Genomic DNA, 24,693 nt, shown 5'->3' on the forward strand with positions numbered 1-24,693 from the left:
ATTTAAAAAGCTACCCCATTTACAATTGCTCCAGAGACTATAAAATACCTGGGAATAAATTTAATCAAAGAAGTAAAAGATCTGTACTCAGAAAATTATAAGACACTGAAGAAAGAAATAAAAGAAGATACAAATAGTTGGAAACACATACCACATTCATGGATAGGAAGAATTAATATAGTTAAAATGTCCATACCGAGTAAAGCAATATACATATTCAACACAATTCCTATCAAACTACCCACGATGTTTTTCACAGAAATAGAACATATAATCCTAAAATTTATATGGGACCATAAAAGACCTGGGATAGCCTCAACAATCTTGAGAAATAAGAACAAAGTGGGAAGTATAACAATACCTGACATCAAATTATACTACAAGGCTACAGTAATCAAAACAGCATGGTACTGGCATAAAAACAGACACATAGATCAATGGAGCAGAACAGAGAGCCCAGAAATAAATCCATGCTCATATGGCCATTTAATCTATGACAATGGAAGCAAGAATGTACAGTGGCGTAAAGACAGTCTATTCAATAAATGGTGCTGGGAAACCTGGACAGCACATGCAAAACAATGAAGCTGGACCACCTCCTTACACCATATACAAAAATAAATTTAAAATGGCTTAAAGACTTAAATGTAAGATCTGAAACCATAAAATTCCTAGAAGAAAATATAGGAAGAAACTTCACAGACATTACCCGGAGTAAGGTTTTTACTGATATAGCCCCTCGTACGAGAGAAGTAAGAGAAAAAATAAACATGTGGGATTACATCAAACTAAAAGTTTTTTCACAGCAAAGGAAACCATCGATAAAACAAAAAGGGATCCTACTGAATGGGAAAAGATATTTGCCAATGATATATCTGATAAAGGGTTAATATCACAAATTTATAAAAAACTCACTCAACTCCAAAAAAACAAACAACCCAATTAAAAAATGGGGAGAGGACATGAAGAGACATTTTTCTAAAAAGGACAGACAGATGGGAAACAGACATATGAAGAAATGCTCAACCTCACTAACCATCAGAGAAATGCAAATAAAAACCACAATGAGATACCACCTCATCCCAGTCAAAATGGCTATCATCAATAAACCAACAAACAACAAGTGCTGGCACAGATGTGGAGAAAAGGGAACGCTTGTGCATTGTTGGTGGGAATGCAGATTGGTGCAGCCACTATGGAAAACAGTATGGAGGTATCTCAAAAATCTGAAAATGGAACTACCTTATGATCCAGCAATCCCACTCCTAGGTATCTATCTGGAGAAATCCAACACTCCAATTCAAAAATCTTTATGCACTCCTATGCTTATTGCAGCATTATACACAATAGCCAAGACATGGAAACAACCAAAATGCCCTTCGGTAGATGACTGGATTAAGAAACTGTGGTACATTTATACAATGGAGTATTACACAGCCATAAAGAAGAAAGAAATCTTACCATTTGCAACAACATGGATGGACCTAGAGAACATTATGTTAAGTGAAATAAGTCAGACAGAGAAAGACAAATACCATATGATCTCACTTATATGCGGAATCTAAAGAAAAGAATACGTGAATGAACTAATCAGAAACAGTTTTGGAGACATAGAGGAAAAACTGAGGGTTGCTAGAAGGGCGGGGGGTGGGGATAAGGGGGAAGGTGAGGGGTTTAGAAAATAGTCGGTATCCACAAGATGGCCACGGGGTTTTGAAAACTAATTTGGGGAACGTAATCAATAACGTAAAGATGTTGTAGGATATCCGATGGACATGTGTCCCATTTGGGAGACCACCTCAGGGGTAATGTAGATGCCTGATCTCTGCACTGTACACCTGAAGCTGAACAATAATGAATGCCAACTATAACTTTATATATATATATATATATATATATATATATATATATATATATATATGCATATGGTTACAGGAAGCGGAGTACAGCATTAGGAATAGACACAGTGGAAATGTAATGGCTCCGTGCGATGTCAGAGGGATAGTGGATGGGGGGAGGGGGGTTCACACAGTGTGAGGGATATAAATGATAAACGTCTAAGTATTGCTTTATCTTGTGCACCTGAAACTAATAAAATAAAATAAAAAACCAATTAGATCTAACTATCTATATGAAGATAAAAGCAGAAGGAGGGAACTGCATACATATTTACAAAATATGAAGAGGAATTTTGTCAATGACAGAATTGGGTTCATTTTTTTTACTTCCTTTTTTACGCGATTCTATAATGTTGAATTTTCTACCCCAAGCGTGTATTATCTTTATAAATTAAAAAAGAAAGAAATCTTCAAATCAGAAGGCTAGAGTGATTAAAAGAATCCTGGCTTATGCATTTCAAAATCTGGGATCCCTGCCAGAAATAAGGAGGTGGGGATACCGGATAATCCATTTCACTGCTGTGGGACTAAAAAGTTGCACTAGAACAGGGTTTCTCAGGCACAGCATTCATGACATTTTGGGGTCAGATAATTCATTGTTGTGGGGGCTGTCCTGTGCATTACAGGATGTTTAGCAGCATCTCTGGCCTCTACCCACTAGAAACCCACCCAATACCACCCCAGTTATAACAACCAGAAATGTCTCACAACATTGCCAGTATTCCTCTGGGGAACAAAACTGCCCCCAGCTGAGAACCACTGCATTAGACGGTCTTTAAATTTCTTCCTTGCTGGAAACCTTCTTTGATTATTTCAGAAGCTGTATCTAAGTCTGGGGTTTTAAGCCCTAAGGTACCCATGGTATACCAAGGACTCATCAATATTTTCATGATTCATTAAGCAAAGGACTTGAAAATGAAGAAAAGAAAGAAAGAAAACCATGAATTTTCAGAGAAAACTTGAGCACATATGGCATAGATGTGTAAGTAAGAGAATTCAAGCAGACACAATGGTCATTTAAAAACTAATAATAATAGTAACTCTAGCTTTTGACAGTTCCATCTTTAGTTCAGACACTTTAAATGCTGCAGAAATGTTCAACTGCTTTCTAGTTTGAAATGAACTTACAGCACTAACAGAGCCAATATAGATTATTGTGTATGCAGTGCCATATTTTTATTGAAAAAAAAAGCCTAGTGTTTTCCCTTTATAAGAAATATAAGGGTATCTTCGTATCTTCTATAAGGAATGCTTTAGTCTTCTGCACTAACAATACTACAAACAATCTCATGAAAGGAGACAAATTAGCCACATCTTGTGGCAATCTTTTTAAACACAGCATCTTCTCTTTTGTTTGCCATTTTATTTACAAGAAGTTCCTAATATCTGACATCACCACACTTCTGAATTAAAATTATTTATGTCCATGCTAATGACTTGCTACTGTGAAATCCGGACATCTTTTGAATCAAAAACAGTGACAGAAAAAGATTCAGTGTGGTTTTAGATTCAGGCTTTGGAAAATCAGTAGTTCACCCATATAAAGAGTGCCATCCATTAACCAGAATGTTCCATCAATATCAACACCCTTCTCCTGGCACACACTAAGTGTTCACTAAATGTAGGATACAGTTACATTACTCTCAACCATGCCAGTATGGAGGGTTTTATTCCAAATTATTAGTTTGGTTTTAGAGCAACTGAAAAAGCACAAATTATGAAAGAGGAGACTATCACACAACAAATTAATATTCTGAGTTCTCTTTACAAGTAAATCTTAAATCATTACCTAAAACTGCCTCATCGTCATTTTAACATGAGCCTTTCCATGTGTTCAAAAAGGTCCAAATTGAGTCACTCCACCCAAACCTCTTCCAACGCCACCTCCCCTTTAAATGTCTCCTTTGTAGCTGCAGATGCTGCGACAGTTACTAGAAAGGGACCCAAGCTGGCTGTGCACACAGCTGTCCCGTCCTTGAGCGGGGTTCAACTGAGCTTTGACAGCGAAAGACGTGGGGGTGGTCCTCCTCTGAAGAGACGGCTGAAATGAGGGGGTCCCACCCCATCACAACAGTCATTCCCTGCAGGCCTCTACTGGAAAGAGCCCCACTGGGTTAGGAAGGAGGGCCCTGGCATTCTAACCCCAGTTCTTTCCATATCCTAGGGATTCAAGTCATACCTCCTACCCTTAAACTTCTAGAAAAATGAACTCTGCAGTACGTTCCAGATTTAAAATTCTGTGATCCTTTGAGTCTTTCTTTAAAGCAGATTGTGCAATTAAATTTGTTTTTGGTTTGTTTGTTTTTTTTAAAAAAAGAGCACTTTTAACTGACTTTATGGAAGAAAATGGATTTAACTTGAATGGCAACTGGAAGAAGCCAAAGTTAATTTCATCTTGTGAGAGGTGGGTTTTCAAAGATCACAAGCTGAATTACAAAGCACCACTCCATGTGACAGCTCAAGCCTGTCTCTGAGTATGGACTGAATTTCAAAACAAATAATTAGAAAGTGATTAATGTGGCCAAGATCACTTCACCAATCCCTTTGTGGTCACATTTTTCCTATTGCCTGACCTCCACCCTCATTCCTGAATCTTCTCAACAAATTAGGGTAAAGCACGCTTATGATTGGCTTCAGGACCTGAAGTCATTTTGCTAATCCTAGCAGATTTATATCTAACACCTGACAAAACCAACACACGTACACAAAGAAATGAATCCCTCTATCTATCGATGTTCCACCTATTTCAAGGACAAAAAAAAAATCTAAAGGCTAGTCTATGTATTATGATGGCTCTCCATATATGTAAAGAAATAGAGCCAGAATGCAGGGTGAAAAAGTCTCATAGAGGAAGAAGGCATAAGAAGGAAAACATACTTATGCAAATTCTAAAGAGATCTATAAAACTGCAATCTGATAATTTTATTATTAAACTAAGCTTCTTAGTATAGAAATCCCCAAAACTCTCCAACTGAGCAGCTAATTGAGAGTTAGGAAGATCCAAAGACTTCCCTCTTCTTTTCTCTCATCACAGGCAATATAGAAACCCTCTCTCAATATGATAATGTGACTTTTGTCAATGCATGTTCAAATCAAATAGAGGATTGGCTGGTGATGATGTCATACCCTGGGTTAATCCCCAGTGAATGCAGTTTTAATATCACATGCATCAACACATCATTTACATAACAAAGTAGTATATTACATATAACAATAAGTGAGGTGTGCAGATAAAAGCAGCTATTAGAGAAAGGCTATGTGCCACTGAAAAGGAGGTAATGGGATAAAGCAAAGAACCTTTGTGTGTGTGACTAAATATAACTAGGTCATCAAACAATACACATCTCTAAAAAGAGCAAAAATTGAATATTGAAATTCAAGTGACCTAGAACATTGTACTACTAGAAATATGGAAAGGTTGCCTCTGATGAAAAATATTCAATAATCAACTAGGAATATTTGTAGGTTTTTGTATGTTGAGGGAGAAGTAAAGCAAAAAAAATATTAAAGTCATTGAAAACTAAGTGAATTGGCAGTGACTGCTTCTCTGGAAAGGGTAACTTTCTTATCATTAACAGGTAAAAGTGGCCAAGTCAAACCATGACTTAAAACCTTATAATAAACTTTAAAGTGTCAAAGCGTAGCTAAGATGGTACAGAGGGAAGAGAGCAAAGTCACGCAATGCAGAACAATGACGCAGAAGAACTGAGAAAAGAAACCTTGAAATTCAGCTTTCAACTATGAAAATATTGACCAAGAAATGTCCACACAAATGAAGAAACCTTTCTGCACAAATGAGCCAAGCCAACTCACACGGTCAGTTGGGGAGGACATAAGTCATCATTAGTCTTAATGACTCTGAAAACTGCTCTCATGCTGCCTTATTAAGATCTGTATTTCCAATCCAAAGGAAGTGTTGGGCTTGTACACTGATTTATGACTACACACTTAGCAGAAATGCTTCTGACTGTAAAACCCACAGCGAGCTATTGAAGAATTCTTCAAGTCATACATACTCCTGTTCTCAAGTGACTTAGTGGAAAATACTGATTACATTGTGAAATGGATGTTGCTAAATAATTTTAGCCATTTTTTTAAAAATCTAGTCTCTGCCTGAACAAGGCTCAGACACATAGACAAATTCCCCCGACCTTGTCGTGTGCAGCAAGTGGCGAGTGGGGGGGAGCAGTGTGATCAGTGAGTTAAGCCATCAACATATGCAGGTTTGGGTGCCTGAGTCTGCAGCTAGGGTCTGCCGGTTGTTGTGGACAATCCCTGTACAGAGGATACTGGAGAAAGAGCCAGCCCAAAGCTTTAAACATACCCATCCCCACACACCAGGATCGCCTGTCACATCACATCAACCTTGCTCATCTTGGAGGGACAGCCACTGAAAAGTTAAAGGGGAAAAGAGTTCAGGGATACAGACTCTTCATCAATGGGAGTGGGGGGTCCTTAAATCCTGGTAGGGACATGGGCAGGCACATGGGTAGGTCTCAGAGAGTCCATGAATCTTTTCATATACATCTCACGGGAGAGTTGATTCATAGCTTGGCTGAGGTTCTCAGGGGGGTTTGTGGATTTCCCCCCCCCTCCAAAAAAAAACAACGTTAAGTGATACTGATTCCGGAGAAACACACACCAGTGGCACCGTATGTGGCTTGGGCTGCCTTCCTGGGAGCGGGATATCAGGCTTTCTACTTCCCATCCTCCCCAAAGATGAGCTCATGGTTTAGGGTTAAGGATGTCTGTCCTTCCTTCTAGAAGAGATTGATAGGACAAATGAGGCAAGATTAGGTTTGAAAAGGGGAAAGAAATGTAGACAGACCGGCTTGGTGGACAAATCTGAGGTGCCTAACTCGAAAGAGGCAGAACTTCCAGACCCGTTCCAGTTCTCAACTTGGCAGGAAGCTTTGCTCCTCCAACTGGAAGACGCGTGCGTCCCAGACGCACGCGGCCCCTTCCACCAAGAGGCCTGCAACCAGGGGTTCAGGTAGAGGCTGACCTGCTAACTCCAGCTAGCTCCTATTGGGATCTACGGATGATGCCCCAAGGGATGAAGCCCCAAGGCGGTCTTCTCCAAAACAAGACCTCACGGAGAGTTCGCCCTCCCTCTCTTCGTACCTATCCATCACGTGGCCTCTCCTGCATCCACGGAGCAGCCCCGGGGTCTCTAAATGACAGGCAGGAACCCAGAAGTTGGAAGCAGCCGCTGCCCCTCCCCAGCCACACATCCTCACTTCAGAACTCGGCTCCTAACTTCTGGGTGCACGCCAACTACCGCACAGGCCACCCCGCACTCCAGAGCACAGAGATGAGCAGCCGGGTCAAGTCTGTATCAGTCCGAGAGGCAGCTGGTGCCCATGAGACAGAAACTGAGCACGGGGTCCAATGCCACCCCAACCCCATCTTCCCGCCCCTCGTTTCCCCTTTCATCCCTTCTTACTCGACTACAGCCGGCAGTGAAGTCTGCGCATCCAAGTCGAAGCACCGATCTCCGCACAGGAGGACGCTCACGGTGCCGCCTCCCCGCGGGCACCCCGGGAACGGCCCATCACCTCCTCAGGCTCGCTGTAAAGAAAGTTGCCACGTCTCTCCAAAGACAAGTTCGAAACTGCCACGGGAGAAGCAGGGTCTGCGGGAGCATTAGCTGCGACCCTAGGCCTGGGGTCGGTCTGCAGCCGCGCGCGGGGTCAGTCAGCGCGGTCCAAGGCGGCGCGTAGTGAGCAGTGTGAAGCCGGACCCTGGGAGCGCGCCCGCGGGGAGGGGCTGGGACCGCCGCGAGCCGCGCTGATTGGCCGGGCTGGCCTGCTGCCCCTGCCCCCGCCCGGCCGGGTGGTCCACGTGGGTCGGCCCTCTCCCCGCCCCGCGCCCCTGCTCGGTGGCAGAGCCGTTAGCCCTCGCTCCTGGAGCCGCTCCCGAGCGCCTCTCTGTGGCCACCACTCGGCAGCTGCTGGGAAAAAGTATTCTTTCTGAATACTTGCGAGCCGCGTTGAGTCCTGCATAACGGTTCGACTCGCAATAGAAGACAATCCCCACGCATCGTGTGTCCATCCGAGGACTCAAACCAGTTTGCAAACAGGCTTCCTTAGCCGCCCTACGCGTAGCACATGCATGACTAATCTGGCTTCTTATGTAAGTTGCTTGCAAGGGAGAGGAGGTAATTCCGTACACACGTCAATACCTGAATAGTTTCTTTTAAAAATTATTAAAAAAATACAGCTAAGATGTCTTTGACTCGCTCCGCATGCCGAATCCTCTTCCTTTCTCCCTTCTCCAAGTGAAGTAACACTAATAACCAGTGACACTTAACTAGTATTCACTTTACAGAGAATACCTCATCTGATCTCCATTTTATAGACAAGAAAGCCGAGACGCAGACAGGTATCTAACATGACTTACTGAAGATCACATAGTTAATTAGTGGTCACTGCGTGTATTTCAACCCAGAAAGTATCTTCCCAGAAGCCGAGTTCTCTGATCCTCGGTGTAACCCAGAAGCGGCATCCCCTGAGAACTTGTTAAGGATGCGGCCTTTCAGAGCCCACCGGGAATCAGAATCTTCATTGTAACCAGATCCCCAGGTGGTTAGCAATGTGTAAAGTTTGAGAAGCAGTGTTCTATGCCCCTATGCTGTGCGCTGTCATTGTTTTGCCTTACAATCTGGCCTTTTTACTCTGCATTGACATAAAATTAGGCGTCATCTTGCCCCAGTTGCACTCCAGGGTTTATTTGCCCTTCTCTGAGCTTATTGCTTGAACTCTCCAGCAGGCCTCCTGTCTATGTTCTCCCTACCTTTGTTCTACACACACACACACACACACACACACACACACACACACAGCATGTTATTTTGTGTATCATTTAAATTTTGAATCCTTCCCTCTTTTATTATCAAAATTGAGGCTCTGCCGCCAAACACAGTCATGTTACAAAGTTGTCACCAGTCTAAGAAAGAATTCAAACATGGGAGACAAGGGCGTGATCTTTGATATACCCCTCAGTGCTGAGATTCTATGTAGCATAAGGACAAATCCAAGGAAAACTTGAAACTACATGCCAGAGCTCTCTCTTGACACCATTCATTCGTTCATTCATTCACCCCATAAAATTGAGCATTTTACTCTGTGCTCAGCACTGCAGCAGGTGGTCTAGACAGAAGTAAACAAAACAGTACAAATTCCTGCTCCCATGGAGCTTACCTTCTAGTTGGCGGCGGGCAATTAACATGACAAATAAGTGAAGTACAGAGTGTGGTACAAGTGTTACACAGAGAAACCAAGTGCAGAAAGGGAGGCTGTGATTTTAAATGGGCTGTTCAGGCTAGTTCTCACTCAGAGGGTAACATTTGAGCAAAAACAAGGGAGCAAGTCATTTAGAAGAACTCCACATTTATTCATTCATTCACCAAATATTTATTGATTCAAGACTATGTGTCAGATATGGTGCTGACCTGGATCTGTGTGTTTACTTCAATCCTGCTTAAGTGTTTTATCTCCAAGTTTTCCTGCACTGAGGTTTTCTTGTCCTTACAGGGGAAAAAATGTAAGCAATTTTGTGAGGCTCAACCTAAGACCATGTTCTCCCATCCTGGATGTTTAGTGTCATTAGGGATTTAAATGTGTCCCCCAAACTCCATATGTTGACATCCTAACCCCCAGTGCTCCAGAATGTGATCTTTTTTAGAGAAAGGGTCCTTATAGAGGTAATCAAGTTCAAATGAGGTCATTAGGGTGGGACCTAATCCCAGGTGACTACTGTCCTAAGAAGGGGAAATTTGGAGCCAGACACAGACACAGGGAGAACATCATGAGAAGATGAAGGCAGGGATCCCGGTGATCCTTCTACAAGGCAAGGGATGCCGAGGATTATGGGCAAACCACAGGACAATAAGAGAGGCATGGAATAGATTCTCTCAGCCCTCAGAAGGAGCCAACCCTGCCCACACCTTGATCTTGGACTTCCAGCCTCCAGAACTGTGAGACAATAATTTCTGTTGTTTAAGCCACCCAGCTTGTGTTACTGAGTTACAGCAGCCCTAGAAACACAAGTATGTTTCTAAGGTAAGATGGTACAGTTCAGTGACTCATCTACAAATTTCCAATGACCTGGTTGATATATTTTGTATAGTAATAAGAAGCCAAAATGATCTGATGGATTGAGATTTACTAACCAAATTCACCACAAGAAAAAGCAAGTTGTGTTAAAAAAAAAAAAAAAAAAAAAGGCGCAATGAGACTGAATTATTCAATTACTTCTTCATCAGCTATTTATCAAAAGCCTGCTGTGTGCCAGACTCTGGAATGTGGTGACAAACAAGGTAGATGTGATCCCTGCTTTCATGTGACTTCTGGTCATCATCATGGGGATAGCTGGACAGTAAACAAACCAATAAATATATGAACAAGGTAATTTCAGAGCAGAATAAATGCTTTAAAAAAAAAAGAAATTAAGGCTAGAGGATTAAAAGAATGGGGAATGGATTTACTTTAGATTGACTGCCCAAGGAAGGTCCCTATCAGGTAGTGACATTTGAGCCACGATAAAAAGACATCCAAGCAAAGATCTGGCAAAAGTTGTTCCAGAAACAGATAACAAGTCCTCTTGTAAGAAAACACCCCTGCTATTCATTCCATAACACCCTTCCTTTCTCTCTTTGCTACCATTTTGCATCCTTAGAGGTTATACAAAATCAATCAACATCTTTTTCATAAAAATGGGGTTAAATTATTTATTTTCTTATGTAAGAACCTGTGTAGGTCCTGCCAACAGGGTTTTGCACGCACACACACACACACACACACTCACAAGACATTACTTGACATCTGTGTATGTGATAACACTATGTGACTTGGACAGTGTGTCTACTTTCTTCATTTGTGTAACTTCCAGAACACAACTGGGCACGTGCTGATGCTTAATCAATACACCGATGATTGACTGTGCCTGGAGAAGGAACATTCCGACTCGCCAAGGCCTATTTATAAAATCCTCTCATTATCAAATGAAGCTTTGGTTTTAAAATTTTGCAATGCTCATGTACTTTGAGTGTCATTTTTACTTAGGAGACTAATAAGAATAATAGCAAACATTAATTGGGGGCTTGTGTGTGGCTCCCGGTGCTAAGGATTTCAGATTGATTACTGTCCTCATAATCCTACAGGGTAAATTCCCTGGCTATAATCTCCATTTCACAGATGGGAAAATTGGGGCTCAAAAGAGGGTAACTAATATGCCCACAGTTGGAATCACAATTCAATGGCAGGATTATGCCTTGAGCCAGTCTCTTTAAGTGCAAGATTTGCGCTAGAGTGGGTGAACAGAAAGCAAAAAGCATTTGTCTATTCCTTTGCATTTGTCTTTGAAATTTTCAAAGCACTGTTCTTTAATATTTTTTTTATTCACTCCAGCCCTCTAGCTTTCAAGTTCACTTTTCTACCCAGATATGTGCTTTGCTTTCCCTTGCTTCAAACTGGGAACTGGGAGAACTTTGATAAAAGAAACAAGTGATATTTTTTGTTTCCAGTCTGTCTGTTTTTCAGCAGCTTTTGAGGAAATGTGAGTCAAGCTTCTTAGAGCTCAGCCTACTTTGACATACATCCGTATCTCATACATTGACAGCTCCCCAACACAAAGGAGGTCCCTCCCTTCACTCAGAGAGTAGAGAACATTACGTCCCCTGCCAGACTAAATGCTGAGCGCAATGCACGATGCCAGCTCTGGCCCTCTTTACGCCGAATCTAATAAAACCTCCTGCCTGAGCGTGAACATCTGAAAATGGAGTCAGCTGGTCTTTGTGAATCACTTTCTATTCTGGTGGTTTCCCCACCGTCCTGGTCAGGGAGAAAGCCCAGGGAACTTGAAATGTTGAAAAAGATGTGAGGTCTCTCTCATTGGATGCTGAATTCCTCCGCCTCACTTAGGAAGTGGCCAGCCGTTTGAGCTGTTAAATGATTTTCCTGACTGGGATGGTTTGGTCAGCCTTGCTTTAAACTTCAGGAACTCAGACAAGGCATCTGCCCATGCACTTTGGAACGCGCAGGTGGTTTCACTATGCTTCCCTTGACTGACCACAGCTGCTTCAATAATGTATGCCTGAAAAAGAGCAGCACTTCAGGGCAAGTTAGCATTAAGAGGGATTTGTGAACCCACGTGGGAGAGCATTTTGACAGATCACACTGGAGCGGTTGCATGGAGCAATGCGAGCCAGTTCCAAGCAGGACTGGCCTCGGGTGGAATCATCAAAGGAATAATGTTTCTTTTGGGGTCCTCTCTCCTTCTCATCCCTTACATTCGGACAACACCCAATGTGGTCATTTTGCTTCCAGCTACACAGAAGACTAATGTCATTTATTAATTCATTCTTTCATTGATTCGCTTATTAAGTCATTGTAAATTTTTGTCAACGACATATTTGTACATCTATGTTCATAGTAGCAGTATTAGCACAATAGCCAAAAGGTAAAAGCAACCCAAGTATCCGCTGACAGATGAATGGATGAACAAAATGTGGTATCTACACACAACGGAATAGTATCAGAATTAAAAGGAAGGAAACTAGCACCCACTCCAAGATGAATAAAACTTGAAGACATTATGCTAAGAGAAATTAGCCAGTCACAAAAACACAAATACTGTATAATTCTTCTCATACGAGGTATCTAGAGTAGCCAAATTCCTAGAAACAGAAAGTAAAATGGTGGTTGCCAGAGTATGTAGGAAGGGGTGGAGGGAAAATGGGCTGTTACTGTTTAATGGGGACCAAATTTCAGTGTCGCTAGATGAAAAGAGTTCAGCAAATGGATGATGGCGAGGGCTGCACAATACCTTGAATTTACTTAATGCCAATGAAAAAAAGGTTAAACCAGTAAATTTTATGATATGTGTATTTTACCACAATTTAAAATTTTCAAAAACTAACAGTTCTTCTAAATCAGTTTAAAATGGCAAAATTTTAAAGCTTAAAATGTGAGATGTGATTCAATTTGTATACAAATGACCAGACATAGACTAAACATTTTTTGTGTAAACAAAAATATTATTTTTTTACATTTTGTTTGTGCTAGACACTTTAGATGCAGTTTAAAAAGGCATCATAATCCCTGCACTCACAGAACTGAAAATGTGTACCATGATGACCTGGATGGAATCCTTATTCAGTTCATAATTTCTTCCTCCAACAAATATTTATCGAGTGTCTGCTATGTGCCAGGTTCTCCGCTACCTGCTAGGATTCACTGGTGAACAAGACAGACACAGACCCAACCCTTACAAGGCTGCCAGTCTAGCTGGGGAGAAAGATAATAAACAAAAAAATGATTGTTTCTCTAACCCCTGTGCTCCATCAAAATATACTGGTTCTCACCTTTTAGACTCCTAAAGCTTGACCTTATGAAACCGGCTAATGATATCCAGATACAAAGCTTCTAACTGTGATCCCTCCCATACTTCTAACATATTTGTGCAGTAACACAAGAAACAGTGTGTTAACCCAGTTTTTTCCCAAATGTGATTTGTATCCCATAGATGGTTTACAAAACAATTTTAGCTGAAACACAGAAGAATTTTTCTTAATAGTTGTAATTTATTTTAATGTATATTGGGGGAAAAGTTAAACAATAGTCACGTGATTTCATGGATATTGTTATTTAGAGTGAGATTTAAAAAGTATTCCAATTAAAGAAAAATATTACAATAATAATAATAATTTAGGCATAGGGCAAAATCAGGAAGGTGAGGCACAACTAAATCAACAAGGGGCTGACATTTATGAAATAGGAGTGACTCTATTGGCAGAAATGCTTGCCCAGTGATAGGCTGATGAGAATGACATCCTGAAAACACAGGGGAGGTAGTCGCTTTCATATCCCATGATGGGCTTAACCTGGCTCCACTGTTAATTTTCTCTTCCCTTTCTAACCCTGCAACTCTTAGGGGCATCTACTTCATATCACACTGTGATGACATGTACTGAGAATCTCTTCCTTTCCTACTCACAAACTCAACTTCCTTCCCAAGAACAGACTCAACCTAGATGAAGACAGTGGTGAAGAGGGGGAGACAGTCAATTGTCTTTGGACTTGGGTTCTGAGCATGTTGAGTTTGTATCATAAAAGCTGATATTGTGGCAAACTAATGGTGGGAAAAGTAAGCATGCTTTCCGTCCTTACCTGTCCTATTTTCTCCTCTAGACCTCTAGCGCAAAATTTTGGAGAAAACAGAAAAATAAGTATTGGGTTTTACTCCAACATTCTTTCCATCTGCCCTATTTGAATACAGGCCACAAAAACCATATCCCATTTGACTTTCATTTTTGCAGTTGAATTCGCCTCTGCCTTCGAACAACTTTATTTATTAAGAGGTAGTAAATGTTAAAGTAGGATTTAAGAGGTTTCTTCACTTGGACATCTAACATTTGGAATACTCTTGATCAGGGCCTTATCCACCAAATCTATCAGTAGACCTCAAATCACATGGGTTTTAAGCAAGCTGAAGTACTAGACATTCACCTGCCTGCCAAAAATCCCCTTCCAAGAAAGCGTACTAGCCACAATCCTTGATTGCAAGTGACGGAAACTCAACACAAACTGACATTGGCAAAAAGAGGTAGCTATCTGTTTCCTAACAGAGATGTCCCAGAAGTGTAATTTGATACAGGTACTCAAGAGAAGGACATAAATGTGTACGTATGCCTTCCCCATCTCTTAGCTTTTCTTTCTTTATTTATTTATTTTTAATGGATTCGCCTCATTCTCCCTTACCAAGAGGAGGCTTCCAAAAAGCAGGGGAGATGACCTACAAAAGTTCAAAGCCATGTCCTTCCAACTATGTGACACTAAATGCAACAAGAATTATCCTCTGGTTTCAAATTAGAGAAATCTGTCCCAGCTGGGTTCACATGACCAGGTCAGGCAAGGAGGTGAATGGCAGTCCCACCATCATCACACGGTTATAAATTCCTAATGCACACTGCAGGAGTCTGCCCCACCTGCTGCCCTGATTGTGACAATAGCTAATTAGATGACTTTGGGTGCCTAAGCCACAGACTGTCCATTCATCTAATACCTCTGACTTGTGGCCTGACTGGAAAAGTGGCATGGGCCCATCTGACTTTTCCTCATGGAACTTGAAAGTAGGAGCCTAAGAGACTGATCCATCTACTTGGGCAGTTGAACTACATGACAGAACAGATAATTATGGGCAACGTGCAGTTGAAGTTATGAAGAAGCCGACATCTAGCAACTGGAGATCAAAGCAGAGAGAAACATTGATCTGAGATGGCATCACCTTTGAAAGAGAGGTTCAGTGAGTTGCTGACTCAGTTTATTGGGAGTTCCAGTGCCTGGAAATTTTGTGATTTGAGTAGGGTATCCAGGTAAGAAATGGCTAACATATTTGTACTTTGACTCATGTTACCTCATTTCCTTGTTGTATTACTCCATTAGAATGTGTTTATTCTCACCATTTCACAGATGAAAAACTGAGGTTCAGAGAACATATCTGATCTTTCTTAATGTAATTTTTCAAGCTAGAAAGTCTCTAAGTTGAGAACGCTTCCTCCCCTAATCTAAGTTGCCTCAGAATATTGACTATCAGAGAAAGATCTAAACTGGAGACATGGATTTGAACATCATCTACTTAGATTCTTAGCGATACCATAAAAGCAATGGAAGGGAATGAGGCTGCCAGATGAAGGATAACAGCTAGGGAGTACAGTGACAGCCCTCATCTATTGAGGTTGTGCACATTACATGTTCTATCAGCAAAAGAGACTGAGGTAGAATTTGTGAACATAACAGTGATCATGCTTCTAGGTGCCACAGATGAAAGGGACTTCAAATAGTTTGTTCTCTAGGACTTGGTAATTTTCCTGCCAAACTTGTATTGCATTATCCTCACATTGAGCCCAATCTGAAGAATTCAAGAGAATCTCTTTTACATACATATGAATCTCTAAACAAACCTTGCAAATTAGGCGTATAGGGCCAGGCTGTAGGGAATGAGGCAGAGAATACCAAGTGGTGGGTGTCACGCAGAATATGGTGATGCCCAAGCCAACATTTCCACCCAGTCTTGATAAACAAGGTTCCACACTGAGTTCATTTTGCCCCTGGGGGATTCAAAACATTCTAACATTTTAATGACATATTTTAACAGCAACAAATAAAAAGTAAACTGAATTGATTAGATTGGAAGAATCAATATTGTGAAAATGTCCATACTACCCAAAGCAATCTACAGATTCAGTGTAATCCCTATCAAAATTCCAATGACATTTTTCTTTTCACATGTTTAATTTGAACTAACTGGAAGACAACTTTGAGGGAGGATCTTTGAAAGACAGAGGTCTGTGCATGACACACTGAGAATAACAATAAAAATTCCTGTTTACATTTATATGATACTTTATAAGGCACATGTTTTTCAAAAAATATTCCCCCTCACAAAAACCTTTCCAGGCAGGTAAGACAATATTGTCCAATTTTGTAGATAAGAAACTAGGCTTGGAAGATAAAGTGACTTAACCAAAGTCATTGAACCCAAATTTTATTACTCCAAATTTTATCTACTTTTTAAATTAGTTTCAGGTGTATAAAACAATGTAATAGTTAAACATTTACACCCCCTCCTCCAATCTATTGCTCCTCTGACATCATATAGAGCTGTTACAATTCCATTGACTCTATTCCCTACACTATACTCCACATCCTGTGACTATATATATTGAATTATAGCTGACATTCAGTATTATTCAGCTTCAGCTTCAGGTGTACAGCACAGTGGTCAGGTATCTACACTGTCCCTGAAGTGGTCTCCCTAATAAGACCATCGATGTCCTACTAAATCTTTACAACATTATTGATTATATTCCCCAAACTGTCCAATAACATTTTTAAAAGAAATAGAACCAATATTCTAAAATTTATACGGAAGCACCAAAAAACCATGAATGGCCAAAACAATCCTGAGAAAGAAAGGCAAAACTACAGGCATCATACTCCGTGATTTTGAAGTATATTACAAAGCTATAGTAATTAAAATAGTGTGGTATTGGCATTAAAACAGACACATAGATCAATGGAACACAATAGAGAGCCCAGAAATAAATCCACAAATATATGGTCAATTAATTTACAACAACAAAGCCACAAATATACAATGGGGAAAGGACAGTCTATTCACTAAATTGTTCTGGGAAAACTGGACAGCCACGTGTAAATGAATAAAATTTGACTACTAATTACAGCATGAACAAAAATTAACTCAAGATGGATTAAATACTTGAACATAAGATCTGGAACCATAAAACTCCTAGAAGAAAACGTAGGTAATAATCTCCTTGACCTAAGTGTTGGCAATGATTTTTTGAATATGACACCAAAAGCAAAAGCAATAAAATGAAAAGTAAACAAATAGGACTACATCCAAGTGAAAAGTTTCTGCACAGCAAAGACATCAACAAAATGAAAAGGTAACCTTGTGAATGAGAGAACATATTTGCAAATCATATAGTATATGATAAGGGACTAATACACAAAATATATAAAGAATTCATACAACTCAATAGCAAAAACAAAACAATCTGATTAAAAAATGGGCCAACGATTTATATAAACATTTTTCAAAGAAGACATACAGATGGCCAATAGGTATGTGAAAAGATGCTCAGCATCACTAATCATCGGGGAAATGCAAATCCAAACCACAATGAGATATCACCTGTTAGAATGGCTTTATCAAAAAGACAAGAAATAACAAGTGTTGGCCAGGATGTGGAGAAAAGGGAACCCTATGTACTCTTTGTGGGAATGTGAATTGGTGCAGCAGCCACTATGAAAAATAGTATGGAGTTTCCTCAAAAAATTAGAAATAAAATTGCTGTATGACCCAGCAATTTCACTTCTGGGTATTTATCTGAAGAGAACAACAACAAAAACTAACTCTAAAAATGCATATGTTGGGTCCGGTCCGGTGGCTCAGGCAGTTGGAGCTCTATCCTCCTAACTCCAAATGCTGCCAGTTCGATTCCCTCATGGGCCAGTGGGCTCTCAACCACAAGGTTGCCAGTTCAACTCCTCGAGTCCTGCAAGGGATGGTGGGCTGTGTCCCCTGCAACTAAGATTGAATACGGCACCTTGAGCTGAGCTGCTGTTGAGCTCCCAGATGGCTCAGTTGGTTGGAGCATGAGCTCTCAACCACAAGGTTGCCGGTTCGACTCCCGCAAGGGATGGTGGGCTGCGCCACCTGCAACTAACAATGGCGACTGGACCTGGACTGAGCTGTACCCTCCACAACTAAGACTGAAAGGACAACAACTTGACTTGGAAAAAAGTCCTGGAAGTACATACTGTTCCCCATTAAAGTCCTGTTCTCCTTCCCCAATAAAATCTTTAAAAAAAAAATGCATATGTTCATTGCAGCATTATTTATAATGGCCAAGATATGAAAACAACCTAAGTGTTCATTGATGAATGAATGGATAAAGAAGAGGTGTTACATATATACAATGGAATAGTACTCCGCTGTAAAAAAGAATGAAATCTTACCATTTGCAACAACATGGGTGGACTGAGAGGGTATTCTGCTGAGTGGAATAAGTCATACAGAGAAACACAAATAACATATGATCTCTCTTATATGTGGAATCTAAAAAAAAAGTTCATAGAGAAGGGGTCAAAAAGTAAAAAAAAAAAAAGCCACAGATAATTTGATTTACCATTGTATTGTCGGAACTAAACTGTGCTTTTCATAGTAGGTGAGCAAACAATATTTACTGAATGAGTAAGCTAGTCAACTTTAAAAAAAAACCCTCTATTACATACTTTATATTGAAAATAGGGAGTAGGAATTGAATGCTGCAAATATAACCTACAAAACTTGTTTCAAAAATAAACAAAATTTATACTAAAAAATGAAGTATGATTCATCATGTCAGTACTTTATTTTGTATGTCATTAGCACACATTGACATAAAATTTAAGGAATATGTGTGAGATGATTTTTTAAATATTCCCTTGTACTTACTTTTACTTCACGACCCTTCTTTCTATCCTCACTCCCAACACATTCGAGCAGCTAGACAGCATGCTTACAACTGTAAGGGAAAATACAAAGCAAAACTCAGAAGACAAAGAGACAAAGCCATCCATGGCTTATGAGTTTCAAAACAGGCTGCTGAAACCCATGCCAGAAATAATAGTTTTGAAAAAGTCTCTGAGCCCCAGAAGCCAGGTTTTTGAATATCAAAAAGTCACAGCATATCTTAATAGATTGGTAAAAATGTAATCTCCCTTCTAGCTTTCGGAGGAGGCATAGATTCCATAGGCTGGATAGAAGAGAAGATAGTTTGAAAGAAGAAAGTAAAATGGGAGTGAATGTTACCTAGAGAGACCACTGTGGACAGTTTTCCCCAAGTTGTGTAAGACCAGCAACAGAAGTCTGATCCAGGCTGGAAATGCACAGGGCTTCTCAGCATCAGCGCTATTGACATTTTGGCCAGGTAATTATTTGTTATGGGGGCTGCCCTGTGCACTAGAGGATATGTAGCAAGATCCCTGGCCTCCTACCGGATGCCAGTAGTACCTCTAAGTTGTAACAGCCAAAAATAACTGCAGATATTGCCAAGTATCCACTGGGCGGTAAAGTGGAGGGGCATGGAGAGAGGGGCAAAATTGTCCCCAGGTGAGAACCAAAGCAAGAGAGAGAGAGAAAGAGTGAGAGAGAGCGAGAAGAGTAAGAGAGAGAGAGAGATTACACACACATACACACAAATATCTTCTAATGAAAAAGTTATAGTTCTTTATACGGAGAACTTTAAGAACACAAAATAATCACCCGAAAAATAATTGATACTCTACCCACTCAAGAATAATCATTGTTAACATTTTATCTACATAAGATTTTCCCAATACATGTATTTTATTTCTGGAAAACCAAAAGGTGGGGCCATATAGCCATATAGTATACTGTTTTATAATTTGCAATTTGTTTTTACTTCACAATATGTCATAAATTTTCACAGAAGCATTGCATTCCTTAACATAGCATTACATAATTGATTTCACCAATCCCCTATGACTAAACATTTAGGTTACCCCAGTTTTTCACAATCATGGGTAAACCTTTGATGAATATCTTCATGTATACCTTTGACTGTTTTCTTAGGATAAATTTCTAAGGAATGTTCTCAACAGAGAAAACTGATATGTGGAGAGTTGTGTCTATAATATTTACTATGTCCCTGGTTTGAGTCATAGTTTGATGGCTTAAAATATACCTTCTATTTCTCTAATGTTTTTACCTTTCCGCAGTGCTTTCCACATCACCAAGTATGCAGGGCAGCTACCAATAGTCCCTTTTGACCGATAAGAAAACTGGTGTTCGTGGAAGTTACATGACACCCACAGCAACAGAATTACTTAGCAACAGAGTATTAAAACCCGCCTCCCCTGAATCCTGGGCTTTTGCTATTAGCGCTGACATTGGTAGCATATATACGGCCAAAATCGAATAATCCCGAGAAAACTAGTGTGTCTACTGTTCGTGGATGACATGCAAATTTGTGATCACTAGGATATTAGGATAATTCTTGATTATGAGTTCTGCGTCTAAGTACAGTTTTGTGTAGATTCTGGAAGTCCCAAAACATTGTCAAGGCTGAGACCTTGGACAAGTGAATCTGCAGCTTCCCATGCAAAATTCCACAACCAATCTCAACTCCAAATGCTGACTTAAAGGGATAATATTTAAAGATACTAATTCAAACATCTGCTTTGTTCTTATCCCTGAAGCCAAATTAAGCTGGTACAGTCTGTTTTGACTTCCAGTTACTCTCCAACACGGATTTATTATCAATTAATTTCTTACCGAGGAAAAACAACACCATCATAAGTATTTTAGATAATGACGTCCAAGTATTTTATAGTGTTTTAAGTCTAAACAGTTAGAATAGAGAGTGTGTCCAATGTTCATTACCTCTTAATGCTTATATCCTTTTTCATGTTTTGATTTTTTAAAAAATGAAAATGCTTCCTACTGCTTAGCCATTTTTCAGGTTTAATGAGATTAAATAAATTCCGAGGTGGAAAAGAGTATAGCTTAATAATATTTTAAGTGGTTTGTAGAAACATTCCTTCTATCATGGGCACAATTTTAAACCAAAGCCAGTTTCTGCAGAGCTATTGAAGGCTGATGAGTGCCTTAATAATATGCAGAGGAAAAAGCAATGAGTCGATTAGATACAGAAATACCCTAGACCTCTGAAATACAGTTAGGAAAACAACTCAATTGTACTTAGAGCCAGAACTCATTACAAAGAATTATCCTAACATCCCAGTGATCCATTTTGTTACCCATTAATGATAAGTGATCTTCTTGGCAGCATGTAATTGACAGTTGCTGATTTGAGGGCTAGATTTTAAAGCTCCAGATAAATCTTGAACCAATTTCTCTTGGTTCTAATACTACCTAGACAATAAGCACGATTTAAAACATCACATAAATTTTCTATTTTCTAGAACCCAGTTGATGCCAATCCTTCCTCCAGTTAATTAAAATTCTTGGCAGGTATGTACTTTTTTTAATGAAGTATACAACACATTCATGTAGAAATTCTATTTTACTTTTCCTGATTGCCTGTCTTGTTTTGGGAACTGTTCTGTATGTGCATGTCCTTCTGTGCATGAGATTGTTACCTTCAAAAGTGCTTGCTTTCTGATGGTTAGACACCCAATTGTGTAAATGCACATTACATAAGACTAAAATAAACAGAGCTTCTTAGAGTGTGGCAAATTCTAAGATGGGTTGTTACTTGATCCTGCGAGTGGTGAGCAAAGAAATACATTTGATATGACACAGCTTGGGTAAAGAAGGCAGGTATCAAATAGCAGGACCATCAGATCACCTGTGACATACGCGTACTATCATGGAACTCTAAAAGAAGGTGAAGAGGGGTGGACGGGTGGCTCAGTTGGTTAGAGCATGAGCTCTGGGCAACGGGGCACCGGTTCGATTCCCACATGGGTCAACGAGCTGCGTCCTCCACAACTAGAATGAAGTCAATGAGCTGCCGCTCAGCTCCCAGGTGGCTAGATGGCTCAGTTGGTTGGAGCTCGGGCTCTCAACCACAAGGTTGCCGGTAGGACTCCTCAACTCCCACAAGGGATGGTGGGCTGCGACCCCTGCAACTAACAAGGGCAACTGGACCTGGAGCTGAGCTGTGCCCTCCACAACTAAGATTGAAAGGACAACAACTTGACTTAGAAAAATCCTGGAAGTACACACTGTTCCCCAATAAAAGAAGGTGAAGAACCAACGGACAGGAAAAAACAGGTGGAGCAACAAAAAGGAATAAAGTACTGACACATGCTACAACAAGGATGGATCTTGAAAACATTTTGTTTCATTTTATTATTCAATGAACTAAGCCAGTCACAAAAGACTACATATTGTATAATTCCACTTATCTGAAATGTCTAGAATAGGCAAATCCATAGAAAAGTAGACTAGCAGCCGGGGCCTGGGGAGGGGGCAATGGGGACTGTGTTGATGGTACGAGGTTTCTTTTTGTGGTGATGAAAATGTTCTAAAATTAAGTAGTGGTGTAATAGTTGCACAACTTTGTCAATACACTAAAACTAACGAAGTGTATACTATACTAAATTGGTGAATTTTATGGGACGTGAATTAAATCTCAATAAAGCTTTGAAAAAAAGAAAAAACAGGCAGAGACAGAAAGAAGTCAGAAGAAAAGAGCCAGAAGACTGAGAGATACGAGAGCTTTACTCACTAAGAGAAGTTTCTTTCTTTATGGTCTGTTGACTGGTGAGGTTTTCAGGTAACTTTGATGTGACAAATTGGAAATTTTTTTTAAAGCAAGATAAAATCAACACTGGATCTCTGCTCAGGTCAACCAGGTAGATTCAGCAAATATTGCCCAAGCACCTACTATGCGTCAACCACCCAAATATAAAGAGATTGTTGCCCTTTTGGAGATACAGGATTTTAACTAGAAAATAAAATATTTTTTAAAACATAAAGAGAGTACAAATTTAAGAATGATTCTTTTTGCATAATGGAATTATGAGTATTTTCTTATTTCCAGTGATCTAGAATATAATGACTTTATATTATAAAGAGAGGGAAATAAATGTGTTTAAAAAGCATTAGAGGAAAATAAAATGAGTGCTGTATTAAAGCTATGGAAGCACAGAGGAAAGAGAAAGGATTTGGGCCTGGGGAAGGTTCAGAGAAAGTTAGACAGGCAATCATTTGCTATTGGCCCCAAGGGATGGGTATACTGGGCTTGAAAAGGTCTGAGATGTTCCTCCATCCTTCATTCCTGATTTGAAGGATATGAAAAAGGCTGAATCAAAGGCTTAATCCTTCAGAATCTGGAGTCTGTAGCAGTGAGCTTCAAGACATCAGCCCTCCACCTCTGCCCCAGACCACCCTGGGAGAACCAAGGCGCTCTGGGCGTAGGCTCTGGGCTCTGGAAACACCATCTGCTCCCACACTGTCCTCCCAACATTAGTACCTGCCTTTTGTTTCAATAAGGGAAGGAAGATTGTTAACAAATAGGAATCATTAGAAAAGAATTAGCTTCTGGATTTGGGCCAGTGGGCTCCACTTCAGACTCTTCTACAGTTGCCAAAGCACATAACATGGTAGGAAAATTATCAGTTTGCTGCAGAAGTAAACATGGAGAGCTCTCCTATTAATATACACACAGTGTGTGGCAACAGGTAGAGGAAAGCCTCCATTGGTTCAGTTATTCCAGTTCCCTTTTAAAAGCGATGCATGGAGTTCATTCATTATTATGAGCTGTGTTCATTGCCTCAATTCTGACCTCTTCATCCTTTGCTGTTCTTGCAGTTATCCCAGCATTCTGTAAAACAAAAGAAGACGGCAAAACCATACTGGTTTAAACTCATGGGCTACCCATCCCTGCAATCTGAGTGCAACAGTGGGAAGAAGCCTATTAAGAGAAAGAACATGGGCTTTGGGGTTGGATCCCAGCTCAATCAACCACCAGCTAATTGACTTTGGGAAAGTTATTCCAGCTCTCTCGTGCATCATATCCTCCTCTATAAAGTGGGCATAGAACTAATACTGCCCTGATAGGGTGGTTGTGCATGTATTTGAAATAAGATACACACAATCACCAGGCATCATAGGTGTCAAGCACATTTGAGGTCATTTTCATTAATTCTCTTAATGGAAGACTCTACAGCAGCATCCCCAAGCATTAAAAGAAATTACCTATGCGTTCTATCATTTTTCCTTGGTTTATTTAGCTAACAAATGTCTATTTATGTATATATAAATATATATATAACATACATATCTACAGCATTTATTGGAACTGTCTTGGCTGCAAATGTCAGAAATTCAATTTACCTAGCTAAGAACCCCTCATAAAATTAGGAAATATTTTTTGATTCACATATGCGAAAAATCCAGTGGGAGCTTAGTTTCAGGCACAGCTCTATGCAGATACCCAAATAATACCACACAAATTTGTCTTTCTTCATGTTTTAATCTTTGCCTTTCTCCATGTGGTTAAATGGATCAACATACATAAAGCACTTAGAATAGTGCTTACTTATATAAGCACTATATATTTTTTCATTGAACGTATTATTTCATTTAATCCTCCCCATGTTCCTATGAAGCATGTATTACCATTGTCCTACTTTTACAGATACAGGAACTGAAGCAAAGAGAGGTCATGTAGCTATTCAATACCCAAGCTGGGCCAGGCAGTCTGATTCAAAGGCTTTTCTTGACCAGTTTT

At 40.0% G+C, this 24,693-nt stretch overlaps 1 protein-coding gene across 2 annotated transcripts in view; it reads right to left on the bottom strand.

Annotated features, from left to right (window-relative positions):
• The window catches only part of TAFA4 (TAFA chemokine like family member 4), a 202,286-nt gene extending 194,513 nt beyond the window's left edge, over positions 1-7,773 (bottom strand). Inside the window, exon 1 of one of the 2 annotated variants that reach the window (XM_074313251.1) lies at positions 7,345-7,773. The gene's annotated coding sequence lies outside the window, so the exon portion shown is untranslated. The remainder of the gene's footprint in view (positions 1-7,344) is intronic. The other variant, XM_019711725.2, reaches the window with a different exon arrangement.
• Between the last annotated feature and the right edge of the window lie 16,920 nt (positions 7,774-24,693).

This window comes from Rhinolophus sinicus, linkage group LG10, assembly GCF_036562045.2.
Source record: "Rhinolophus sinicus isolate RSC01 linkage group LG10, ASM3656204v1, whole genome shotgun sequence".
NCBI classification, from domain to species: domain Eukaryota; kingdom Metazoa; phylum Chordata; class Mammalia; order Chiroptera; family Rhinolophidae; genus Rhinolophus; species Rhinolophus sinicus.